At 39.8% G+C, this 11,856-nt stretch overlaps 1 pseudogene; it reads left to right on the top strand.

Moving 5' to 3' along the window:
- The first annotated feature begins 5,999 nt into the window (after positions 1–5,999).
- Positions 6,000–7,908, top strand: LOC102475439 (single-stranded DNA-binding protein, mitochondrial pseudogene; annotated as a pseudogene).
- The last annotated feature ends 3,948 nt before the right edge of the window (positions 7,909–11,856 follow it).

The raw sequence follows: 11,856 nt of genomic DNA, 5'->3' as shown, positions 1-11,856 counted from the left end.
TTTGTAACAGGGCTCCTGTTGGAGAGTTTTTGACACTCATCCTGGCTCCTGAATGAGTGATTATTTTTAACGAATGAGTCAGAATCACCCCTTTACTGGGGCATGTTCTATTCAAAGGGGGGAAGCTCCTGAAGTCTCCATGGATTTCTAGGGTGAGGGTATGGAGAAAATGGTGAATGAAGCCAAGATTTGAAGTTGTCAGGATGAAGGAGAGCAGGGCTGGGGCACGCTCAGGATAAGGTGTAGCAGCACTGGTATTTTTCTTAAAGAGGGTTAACACTCTAAGGAGGGGTAGGCACTTAGAACCCTTGGTCCAGGGAAGAAGCAAGGAGCTATGCAACGAGACTGGATGTGGTAGACACTCTGGGGAGGGCTGGCTTGAGCTGGTTAGACTTTGACAGCTTAGGCATCTTCAGCAGTGGTGGCTGGCTCTTTTGTACTCCTTCTCCATAAATCTGGCTCTCATTCTCTAGATGGGATAATGGGGGAGATTTTGCAAGGGCTGCCCTGTGTGCCTAGCATCACACTCCCTACTAACTTAAGCTGTTAAACAGCTGGGACTCACGTGGCCCAATCTCAAAGTGCTACATTTAAGGCATAGCACAGTGGGAATTTCCATCTTTCTTTGAGACTCGATAACATTTGAGTCTTCTAGTACTTAGTTCACAGTAACTCTTCTTTTATATTTTCTGCCCTCGAGTGCTCCCAAATATTAGAATCTCTCACTCTTCTATCACTCCTCCATTCACTTAGTACTTGATATCTTGTTCTTTGATCCTCCTTGCTTGTCTGCCACATGTCCCAATTTGTCACACCCTTCAGCTGCTTCAGTGACTCATCTCTGACTGTTTTTCTCTAGAGAATATATTGGTGGGCTTTGCTCTTTCTTCAGATAACTGAGAAGGAGAAAGAAGTCAAACAAAAAATGCTTTAAGGGTCTGGCCCTATAGTATTGTGGTTAAACTCTGTGCACTGAGAACTAGACCCTACATGGCAAGTCATGGTTCAAATCCCAGTCCCAGCAGCTTGAGAAATACACTGGACACCCATGCATGTGTGCTCAAAATCCAGCTGGAATGGAGAAATGGAAGAAAAAGGATTGCAGTGTGATCATGTCCCATAGGGGGTTCTCTCTCTCTCCCCTACCTCTTTCTTTTTCTCTGTTTAAGCGCATGTACCCTCTGACAATAAGAAAGAAAGAGAGAGAAGAAAGAAAGAAAAGAGTGGGGCTGGACAGAACCAGGTCATTACCAGAATAATGCCAGGAGAGGACAGCCAGCAGAACAAAGCTGCTCGTTTGGACAAGTCAAGTGAGGCATGATGAGAAGGAGGCCAGATAGTAGGTAGAGCTGTGTAATAGAACAAAACTAAGGTCTTCTCCTTCCCCTGCTATAGAGGCTCAAAGCACATCTGTCTGTCTTTCTTTTTCCTTCTATCTTTTTCTTTCTTTCTGAGTCAAACCAATTTATAACATGCTGCGGTCGACTACATGGGAATCCAGTGACATAGCCATTACACCAACTGCTGGTCCCAGGTTTGGAAAGGGTTTCATAGAATAGAGTATCAATGCCCTTATTAGTCTCTTCACCAATTATCCATGTGTTTGGACATTTAATGGCATCTAGTATTTTTTGTATATTATTCTCATTTTATTTGGATATTTTCTCAGTCTTCATGGTGAATTGTTCTAGTCCAGCAATTCTGTCTTCTACATCTGAGATTTGATCTTCTGTATGATCTAGTCTGCTTTTAATACTTTCAAGGGAGGTTTTGGTTTCCTGTATCACATTCTTCAACCCTAGAAGTTCCATCTGGTTCTTGTTTAAGGTATCCATTTCCTCTTTCAGATCATGCAAGAACTTCCTCATCTCCTGGAACTCACTGGCTCTTTTCTCCTACATCTTCTGGGGTTCATTGTCTCTCTTCTCTTGCATCTCTGTTAGCTTTGTCACTATGCATATTCTAAAGTCTTTATCAGACATTTCTGCAAGTTCCATTACACTGTCTGTGGGTGAAAAGGAGTTATTCTTTTCCCTTGGGGGAGAGATATTTTCTTGGTTTCTCATTTTTTCTTGTGCCCCTGTGGTGATTTCTGGTCATCTGATGGGTTATACACTTCTTCCTACGTTCTTGAAGTTCACTCTGAGTGTTCAGAGGCATGCTGGAGGAGATTTGAAACCTCCCTGCCATTCCATTTTTCTCCAGGGGTTGCCGTACCACTCTAGAATGGGGTCTGGAGGATGACGTCTCAGCAGAAAATGTTAATTTGTCTAAGTCCTTTAAAACAATAGTTCTCATCTCCAATGGGAGAGTATTTTCTAAAGGCCTATGCTTTTTGCCTCTCTCTGGAATGGGGTTTGGAGATTAAAGTCTCAGTAGAAAATCTTCATTAGTCTTTGTCCCTGAAAGCAATAGTTCACGGCTCCAATCGATATTACTATTATTATTATTATTGATAAATACCATTTCTTTTGTTTAATAAGCTGAACTTTTTTAAAAAAGTAATTATTTAATTTCATTCATTGTCATATTTTCACTTTTTAAAAAAATAATTATTGTATTTACTTTTTAAATTTATTTACTTGTTTTAATTTAATCAGAGAGAGACAGAGGGAGAGCAAGAGAGCGCGCACGCGAGAGAGAGAGAAAGTGATAAATCAAGCCAGCAGGTCCGGGACTTGAACCATGGTCATCCATGTGAGAGTCCAGCATCCTTAACCACCACACCACCTACCAGGCCCTATTTTACTTTTTAAAAGTTGAACAGAGAGAGAGGGGAAAGTGAGAAAGCAAGCTGTCAGGTCAGGGACTTGAATTGCAGTCAGCCATGTGGTAATGCAGCCTCATTAACCAGCACACCATCTGCCAGCCCCAAGAAGCACTAAGTCTAAGGTGTCTACTTGATGCCAGGAAGTTCCCTCATGTTTTTTTTTTTTTTTTTTTTTTATTCATTCCTCATAAGAATTCTGGGTGGGCTAATATTATAAACATTTTACAGATGAGAAAAATAAAACTCCCAGGAGTTTAGTAACTTCCCCAGCATATGAGCTAAGCAGTGGCTATGATTCTAGCTAGAAAAGTATTAAAAATGGTGAACATGTGGAGGAAAAAAGTACCAGTATATGTCTGAGAAGCACAGACACTAATACTTTTTTACTACTCTAATTCTGCAACATTTCTGAGTTTCATTTTTGTTTACAGGGGAAAAAAAAATAAAGCAACCAGAAAACCAAGAGGTTTACTATTAATGTTTAGGGTTGTCTGACTTTGCTATTCAATAGACCCATATGGCCAACTTAATTTATGAGAGTAATCATTTTTCAGAAGCCAACTTTTTCTGCATTTTCTGTATGAAACTGCCAATATCATGAACGGAAAGTTGGACCCACAAAGGAGAAAGAAAGTGATGTTCCATTGTGTTCGTGTTAAACTAAAGCAGTGTGGAGGCAATTCTAATCTGCTGATACCATAGGGACCTGATGGTGTTGCTTCAGAGGCATCCATGCTTTCATTTCACATTCTTCAGATATCATCATATTGCCAAAGACAAACCATGTCATCATTTATTGTAAATTACACTTTCCCCTAAACCTCCCATAAAGTTTCTGTAATATGTTGTCTTCCAGCTGCAATAAAAACTACTGAGTTGCATTAATTGAAGGAAAAAAAGTATTAGAAATGGTTAGGAAAGTTTAAAAACAATGACAGATTCTTGGATCTTACCAAAAGAAATTCTGATTTGCAGGTTTTGTGTAGGGATCAGGCAGTATGTATTTTCTTTTTTAAACAATTGCATTGTTTTCACAGAAATGGTTTATTACCTGTTGATGATAACATTTACTGTATTCTCAACTGTACTCCTCTGAGAAGTATTTCATGTTGAGTAAATTCTCTTTACAAACCAAATGATATATAGTGAATGAATGTTTAAAAAAATGAGAATAAATAATAATAATCTGAGCTATTTGATAATGGTAACATGGATAGTAATTTCTTTGTCTTGAGTAATATGCATGGTAATCATGCTAGAAAAAGAAACACAATACACTGTAAAGATATATGCAATTAAATATAATATAAAAATTATGATAAATAAAATCATATAAACAATTTTAAAAAACAATTGCATTGTTTTTAAACCAATTGGAAACAATGTAAGATATCATTCTTTCCTAAAATAAAGCTAATTGTAGCCTTTGTGGGTTTGATTTCTCTTACTACAAAGTATAAGTCACTTAAGAGTACCTAGTTCTGTGTATTATATGTGAGACATTTTTTACTCTGTTTTTGAGGATACACACCCATATGAAAGTTGAAGGCACAGAAAGTATCCCCTCAAAATTTGGGGCCCAGGTAAGAAAATCTGTCCTGTGAAATAAAAGCTGAGAAAGAACAACAGAAAATGAGGGAGATTATTTGCAGAGATGGTTTGTTAAAAGCTGCTGATGGTCCTAGGATATTGAAAGCAAAAGCCTGGAATATACCATATTAAGAAAGCTGTGAACTCCTCAGCTGCCTTTCAACTTGAGTAATTGTTGGGCTGCAGTAATGGAAGGGTGTGTTGTGTACAGGGCCTAGGAAGAGGCAAGTCAAGGAGTAAGAAGTGTCTCCAGCTGTATTTAGACAAGACTGCATTCTATTTTGGGGCAACCAGCCTCAGTTCTTGGTATAGAAATCTCCCTTGGAGGAGAACACACTCTGAGCATTTCCAGCAGGAGTTATCCCTTAAAAACAACCAGCTTGCTCTGATTGTAGTCTAAAGTTGACTGACAAAGGGTCTACTGGATGGGAAAGGGGAACCTTCACAGACCAGTGGACTCAGTTGTCAAACCAGTCCAGCTCATCTGTATTCTGCTTGATCAATTGCTCTCAAATGTATTTGGATAGCATGAGTCCATTGCCTAAAGCATGATCCCAGTTGGCTCAAATGACTGAAGTTGAGTTTCTGATGACTGAACACTGAACCCAGACTGACTCCATGCAGTACTAATGCCTGTGAGAGTCAATCTGGAACTACCACCCAGATTTGCTTCTCTTTAAAAAAGATGTATCTGTTTAGGCTTTGGGCTCAGGACTGGGCAAAAAGACCACTACTGGACCTCTAATTTCCAGGTGACCCTATTTCTTAGATACAAAAAAGATTGGATACTTATTTTCTCCTGAGGAATAGATACTTAAGAAATGTAGCTTTTAACACTAACCAAATATAAAACCTGTTACAAATATGTACTTTGAATGAACAAAACAGTTAACTGTGTATCCCAGATAGGTGGGTGGGTTATTCCAATCATAAAATAGAGAGATTTGATGGGCCAGCAGGTGGCATGGTGGTTAAGAGGCTGAATCCCACATGGGCAACTGCACAATTCAAGTCCTAGACCTGGCGACCTGAAAATCATCCCTGGTGAGTGTGTATGTATGTCCCGAATCCCAAGAGGACAGTGGAAGAGAAGGGATTGCGGCATGGCATCCTCCTCCAGGGGTTGATTTCTTTCTCTCTCCAGCAAGCACACACACTGGATAGCAAAATTAAAATAAAACAAAGAATAAACTTGGGGAAAAAAAATAAAGGGAGAGATTTGAGAAGAGAGGAAGTGAGCAGCTGCTCAGTGAGTCAATGGCAAAAATAGGGTGAGAATGTGTTTCCGACCTCTCATCCTGTGCTCAGTTCAATTAAATCTCAATTATTCCAGTCAGTGTCATTGCTGTCTATATTTTCCTTCATTTTCCTAAGATGGTGTCTTTTTACCACCTCGGTTTGAGTTGGCTCATGAATTCTTTGTGTCAGAAATGATGGGATTTTATTTTGCATATGGTAAAGAAGCGCTTGAGTAATGTGCTTATTATGATCATAGAGTTAGGAGCTAGCGAGCTCACGGGGGCAGTTCTCAGTAATGGACAGAGTGAATGATTCTCCCTCTTAAATAGATGTCGTTCATTGGGCCTAGAGCGTTAGGAAAGATCTAAAGATTAGCTTGTAAGAAAAGAAAATAGAAGCCATGTTTCAAAGACCTGTATTACAGGTGCTTCATCAATTTGTAAGACATGAATCTGAAATAGCTAGCAGTTTGATTCTATGAGATCTTTGAATCATGTGTAGTTACTTGGGCAAGTAGGTCAGGACCCTGTTATGAAACAGGTGGATGGAAAAAATTCAGTCACAATATTTTCTTTGGCAACAGGAGATCAGGTGACAAGGAAATGTACCAAATGGATGATGCCAGTCAAAAGACAATGCAGCACAGAATATCAGTATTCTGGCCGGGCCTCAGAGATGTGGCATATCAGTATGTGAAAGAGGGGTCTCAAATTTACCTGGATGGGAAAATAGACTATGGCGAATACAAGACTGAAAATAATGTGAGCTGACAGGCAACAACAATCAGAGCTGATAGTATCATATTTCCGAGTGACCAGACCAAAGAGAAGGTATAGAATGGATGATTCTTCTTTGGCCATTGCTTGGTACAGTCTCATTTCCAAATCATGTGTAGTCTTTACAGTTTCTGAGGACAAGAATTAAAATACACACACACACACATGCATACAGGTATACATACATACATATAAATGTGTGCACATATGGGTGTATATATATATATATATGTAAATGAATGTATGTATATATAAAAAGATAATGTTCATGGGTTTTGCTTTAGGTTAATTCTGAAAATGGGAGCTAACTCGTACCAGCAGAAAACCAGCAATGGTTCAACTGAGTTGCTAGTGAAGCTTATGAGGGAAAATTGTGGTGAGTGTGTGAAAAAGCTGGTGAAACTGGAACCAGGCTGGGTACAGAAAGTGTATCTTATGAGTGATTGGGGAGACATAAATTAAACCAAGAAACCCCTCAAAACCAAATCTCCTTACTTCTTTAATATAAATTTGCTCACAAATATGCATAAATTGCTTATAATTAATATAGCAATTACTTTACAGTACTTCTTGTGTTCTTAAACATTGTGTATTAAAAATTACAGCTAGATAGGAATAAATTCTAGTATTCTATAGTGTTGTAGGGTGACCATATTAAAAATAATTTATTGTATAATCCCACATAGCTAGAGGAGAGTATGTTGAATGTTCCTAATACAAAGAAATTATAATGTTTGAGGTGATGGATATAATTATTCTGATTTCATCATTATATAGTATATAAATGTTTTGAAATATTACACTGTATCCCATAAATATGTATAATGATGTGTCAATTAAAATTTAAATCACAACTTAAAGAAGAATTATGTGTCAGATAGTCTCAGCCCTTTTTTCTACAACGTTGCCTGCCTATTAATCTGCAATGAACCCTCCTTGTGAGCACAGACTCCCCTCCCACCCTTCGTGAGCATGAGGACATAGCCACAGACTGCCCCTGGGTCTGTCCACAGACTTGCTGCACGGCCCTTTAGGAAAGGTTCAGCGAAACCAACGTCAACCTCTGCCCCCCTCTCTCTGGGCCCTGTAATTTTGATGTCCCCTTAACATTCACATGTCGGGAATATTATAAAGCTGTTAGCTGTTACCCTTCGTGTTGATCAAGGTGGGGCCTTAGGGTGTGACAAGACCATCACATGGGGCCTTCATGATCGCACTCTGGTGGTTTTATAAGAGGGGAAAGAAGACAGGAACAGGCAGAAACTTGTGGACACTCTGCTCAAGACCCTGCCCTTTGCCATGTTGCAGCCACCAGAAGCTGACCTCAGACCTCGGACCGCCAAACATGAGCTGAATAAGCCTCTATTTCTTTGTAAATCACCGGCCTCAGGTATTACTGTCAGAGACACAAAAGTGGACTGCGATGTGAGTGGTCGGCTGCGACGTTACACCTATCCACTTGCTAAGGCTGAGAACATACGGAGAAATGTGCACCAGACACAGGTTCATCTTGGAATCTATCCCGACACCTAAGGTCCTCTGGCCCGACAGCTACTATTTACTGCAAAACCAGTGAATTCTGGACGATCAGGGATTGCACTGAAGGTCCTCTTTCTAAGAGAAGGGCATCCTTTCTTATATCACACAGCTCCTGGTTGCTGGGCATTTTTGAAAACAAACCTGCGAGAGACTTTTGCTCGTAAGTCACGTGTACCATGAGGTCGAAGTTTTGCCTATCTGGCCTGGAAGCCTTTTGCCTGTGCAAACTACTTGAGGGAGGCAGAGAGGTAGTCGGAGAGGAATAAGCACAGCTGGTTTCAATATTAGAGCACACATAGGCATTTGGCTCTTTCTTGTGGTACTTGGTTCAAGCATCAGGTCAAACACGTGAAGCGCATCAGTAAGCAAGCGTGGGGTCATTTGCGCATCTAGCCCAGGCTGGGAAGGTGGCCACAGACTGCGCTTCCCTTCATCACGACTCTGTGGTAATGTCCTTTCCCCCAGCCCCTCATGTCAGCACTCTTGGTTTTCACTAATTGTGCAAGTTCCTCTTTTGCAGAAAGATCTACGTCTTCCTTGTCCTGTAAAAATCATCCCGAATTCAAGCTGTAACTACAAAAACCCCCAGTAAACAAGAAGCAGCCTTTCTGACAAGTTATGGGAAAGTGAACTTTTATTTTCTATCTAAAGAAATAGACGTCTTTGTAATGTATTAGTAATTCTAGCAAAAAAAAAAAAGCTTGACATGGACTCTATTTCATAGAAAAAGGTGATCTTTAAAACATACATCCATTTCTGCTCAGAGGCATCACATCAGTTTTGATAAAAAGTAAAGACAATTTTAGAATTGAAGTCATTTTAAAATAAAAAAGTACTTACTTATTTATTTATTATTAATTTGACCAGAGAAAGATATAGAGAGAGTGGGGAGAAGTGAAAAAGCAAGCTGCCAGGTCCAGGACTTGAACTGCCAGTCAGTCATGTGTGAGTCCAGCACCTTAACCACCATGCCACCTGCTGGCTCCTGAAATGAAGTCATGTTTAATGTAGCAATTCCCACACAAAGTTTAAAGAAAAGGAAAATAATGTATACATATGTATATGTTTGTGTGTATATATATATATATATATCACATTTCTAAATAACTTAAAATCTTGTATTTAGTATTTATTATCACTGACTATATGCTGATACAGACGGGGGCAGTTCTCAGTAATGGACAGAGTGAATGATTCTCCCTCTTAAATAGATGTCGTTCATTGGGGCTAGAGCGTTAGGAAAGATCTAAAGATTAGATTGTAAGAAAAGAAAATAGAAGCCATGTTTCAAAGACCTGTATTACAGGTGCTTCATCAATTTGTAAGACATGAATCTGAAATAGCTAGCAGTTTGATTCTATGAGATCTTTGAATCATGTGTAGTTACTTGGGCAAGTAGGTCAGGACCCTGTTATGAAACAGGTGGATGGAAAAAATTCAGTCACAATATTTTCTTTGGCAACAGGAGATCAGGTGACAAGGAAATGTACCAAATGGATGATGCCAGTCAAAAGACAATGCAGCACAGAATATCAGTATTCTGGCCGGGCCTCAGAGATGTGGCATATCAGTATGTGAAAGAGGGGTCTCAAATTTACGTGGATGGGAAAATAGACTATGGCGAATACAAGACTGAAAATAATGTGAGCTGACAGGCAACAACAATCAGAGCTGATAGTATCATATTTCCGAGTGACCAGACCAAAGAGAAGGTATAGAATGGATGATTCTTCTTTGGCCATTGCTTGGTACAGTCTCATTTCCAAATCATGTGTAGTCTTTACAGTTTCTGAGGACAAGAATTAAAATACACACACACACACATGCATACAGGTATACATACATACATATAAATGTGTGCACATATGGGTGTATATATATATATATATATGTAAATGAATGTATGTATATATAAAAAGATAATGTTCATGGGTTTTGCTTTAGGTTAATTCTGAAAATGGGAGCTAACTTGTACCAGCAGAAAACCAGCAATGGTTCAACTGAGTTGCTAGTGAAGCTTATGAGGGAAAATTGTGGTGAGTGTGTGAAAAAGCTGGTGAAACTGGAACCAGGCTGGGTACAGAAAGTGTATCTTATGAGTGATTGGGGAGACATAAATTAAACCAAGAAACCCCTCAAAACCAAATCTCCTTACTTCTTTAATATAAATTTGCTCACAAATATGCATAAATTGCTTATAATTAATATAGCAATTACTTTACAGTACTTCTTGTGTTCTTAAACATTGTGTATTAAAAATTACAGCTAGATAGGAATAAATTCTAGTATTCTATAGTGTTGTAGGGTGACCATATTAAAAATAATTTATTGTATAATCCCACATAGCTAGAGGAGAGTATGTTGAATGTTCCTAATACAAAGAAATTATAATGTTTGAGGTGATGGATATAATTATTCTGATTTCATCATTATATAGTATATAAATGTTTTGAAATATTACACTGTATCCCATAAATATGTATAATGATGTGTCAATTAAAATTTAAATCACAACTTAAAGAAGAATTATGTGTCAGATAGTCTCAGCCCTTTTTTCTACAACGTTGCCTGCCTATTAATCTGCAATGAACCCTCCTTGTGAGCACAGACTCCCCTCCCACCCTTCGTGAGCATGAGGACATAGCCACAGACTGCCCCTGGGTCTGTCCACAGACTTGCTGCACGGCCCTTTAGGAAAGGTTCAGCGAAACCAACGTCAACCTCTGCCCCCCTCTCTCTGGGCCCTGTAATTTTGATGTCCCCTTAACATTCACATGTCGGGAATATTATAAAGCTGTTAGCTGTTACCCTTCGTGTTGATCAAGGTGGGGCCTTAGGGTGTGACAAGACCATCACATGGGGCCTTCATGATCGCACTCTGGTGGTTTTATAAGAGGGGAAAGAAGACAGGAACAGGCAGAAACTTGTGGACACTCTGCTCAAGACCCTGCCCTTTGCCATGTTGCAGCCACCAGAAGCTGACCTCAGACCTCGGACCGCCAAACATGAGCTGAATAAGCCTCTATTTCTTTGTAAATCACCGGCCTCAGGTATTACTGTCAGAGACACAAAAGTGGACTGCGATGTGAGTGGTCGGCTGCGACGTTACACCTATCCACTTGCTAAGGCTGAGAACATACGGAGAAATGTGCACCAGACACAGGTTCATCTTGGAATCTATCCCGACACCTAAGGTCCTCTGGCCCGACAGCTACTATTTACTGCAAAACCAGTGAATTCTGGACGATCAGGGATTGCACTGAAGGTCCTCTTTCTAAGAGAAGGGCATCCTTTCTTATATCACACAGCTCCTGGTTGCTGGGCATTTTTGAAAACAAACCTGCGAGAGACTTTTGCTCGTAAGTCACGTGTACCATGAGGTCGAAGTTTTGCCTATCTGGCCTGGAAGCCTTTTGCCTGTGCAAACTACTTGAGGGAGGCAGAGAGGTAGTCGGAGAGGAATAAGCACAGCTGGTTTCAATATTAGAGCACACATAGGCATTTGGCTCTTTCTTGTGGTACTTGGTTCAAGCATCAGGTCAAACACGTGAAGCGCATCAGTAAGCAAGCGTGGGGTCATTTGCGCATCTAGCCCAGGCTGGGAAGGTGGCCACAGACTGCGCTTCCCTTCATCACGACTCTGTGGTAATGTCCTTTCCCCCAGCCCCTCATGTCAGCACTCTTGGTTTTCACTAATTGTGCAAGTTCCTCTTTTGCAGAAAGATCTACGTCTTCCTTGTCCTGTAAAAATCATCCCGAATTCAAGCTGTAACTACAAAAACCCCCAGTAAACAAGAAGCAGCCTTTCTGACAAGTTATGGGAAAGTGAACTTTTATTTTCTATCTAAAGAAATAGACGTCTTTGTAATGTATTAGTAATTCTAGCAAAAAAAAAAAAGCTTGACATGGACTCTATTTCATAGTAAAAGGTGATCTTTAAAA

This window comes from Tupaia chinensis, unplaced genomic scaffold, assembly GCF_000334495.1.
Source record: "Tupaia chinensis unplaced genomic scaffold, TupChi_1.0 Scaffold000527_1, whole genome shotgun sequence".
Taxonomy (NCBI): domain Eukaryota; kingdom Metazoa; phylum Chordata; class Mammalia; order Scandentia; family Tupaiidae; genus Tupaia; species Tupaia belangeri.
This window is presented reverse-complemented; position numbering and strand designations above follow the sequence as displayed.